Source organism: Suricata suricatta, chromosome 14 (assembly GCF_006229205.1).
Source record: "Suricata suricatta isolate VVHF042 chromosome 14, meerkat_22Aug2017_6uvM2_HiC, whole genome shotgun sequence".
Lineage (NCBI taxonomy): Eukaryota > Metazoa > Chordata > Mammalia > Carnivora > Herpestidae > Suricata > Suricata suricatta.
The window spans coordinates 63,788,527-63,790,211 of NC_043713.1; positions in this window are offsets into that span (position 1 = coordinate 63,788,527).

Genomic DNA, 1,685 nt, shown 5'->3' on the forward strand with positions numbered 1-1,685 from the left:
GGATTGTGATGCCTCCCATTTTGGTTTTCTTCTTCAATATTACTTTGGCTATTTGGGGTCTTTTGTGGTTCCATATGAATTTTAAGATAGTTTGTTCTAGCTTTGAGAAGAATGCTGGTGCAACTTGGATGGGGATTGCATTGAATGTGTAAATTGCTTTGAGTAACAATGTCATTTAAAAAATGTTTACTCTTCTGATCCATGGGCACAGAATGTTTTTCCATTTCTTTGTGTCTTCTTCAATTTCCTTCATAAGTCTTCTATAGTTTTCAGCATACAGGTCTTTTACTTCTTTGGTTAGGTTTATTCCTAGGTATTTTATGGTTTTTTTGTGCAATTGTGAATGGGATCTGTTTCTTGATTTCTCTTTCTGTTGCTTCATTTTTGGTATATAAGAATGCAACTGATTTCTGTACATTGACTTTGTGCCCTGAAACATTACTGAACTCACTGATCAGTTCTAGAAGGCTTCTGGTGGAGTCGATCGGGTTTTCCATGTAGAGTATCATGTCATCTGCGAAAAGGGAAAGTTTGACTTCTTCTTTGCCAATTCTGATGCCTTTGATTTCCTTTTATTGCCTGATTGCTGATGCTAGGACTTCCAACACTATGTTAAACAACAGTGGTGAGAGTGGACATCCCTGTTGTGTCCCTGATTTCAGGGGGACTGCTCTCAGTTTTTCACCATTGAAGATAACATTGGCTGTGGGCTTTTTGTAAATGGTTTTTATGATGTTTAAGTAAGTTCCTTCTATCCCGACTTTCTCGAGGGTTTTTATTAAGAAATGTTGTATTTTGTCAACTGCTTTTTCTGCATCTATCCACAGGATCATATGGTTTTTGTCTTTTCTTTTGTTAATGTGCTGTATCACATTAATGGATTTGTGAATACTGTACCAGCCTTGTAACCCAGGAATGAATCCCACTTGTCATAATGAATAATACTTTTTATATGCTGTTGAATTCGATTTGCTAGTGCCTTCTTATGGATTTTTGCATCTGTATTCATTAAGGATATGGCCTGTAGTTCTCTTTTTTGGATGGGTCTCTGCCTGGCTTAGGAATCAAAGTGATATGTGCTTCGTAGAATGAGTCCGGTAATCTTCCTTCCATTTCTATTTTTTGGAATAGCTTGAGAAGGGTCGGTGTTAACTCTGCTTTAAATGTCTGGTAGAATTACCCTGGGAATCCATCCGGCCCTGGGCTTTTATTCGTTGAGAGATTTTTGATAACTGATTCAATTTCTTCACTGGTTATGGGTCTGTTCAGATTTTCTATCTCTTCCCGTTTGGATTTTGGTAGTGCATGTGCATTTAGGATTTGTCCATTTCTTCTAGATTGTCCAGTTTGTTGGCATATAATTTTTCATAGTAATCTCTGATGATTGCTTGTATTTCTGAGGGATCTGTTGTAATAGATCCATTTTCCTTCATGATTTTGTCTAGTAAATGTTCTCTCTTTTCTTTCTGAGGAGCCTAGCTACAGGTTTATCAATTTTGTTTATTTTTTCACAAAACCAACTCTTGGTTTCATTGATCTGTTCAATTTTTTTGTGTGTGGATTCTATCTTGTTTAATTCTGCTCTGATCTTTAATATTTCTTTTCTTTTGCTGGGCATGGGGTGTTCTTGCTGCTCCCTTTCTAGTTTCCTTAGGTGCTCTGTTAGGTTTTGAGTTTGTGCTTTT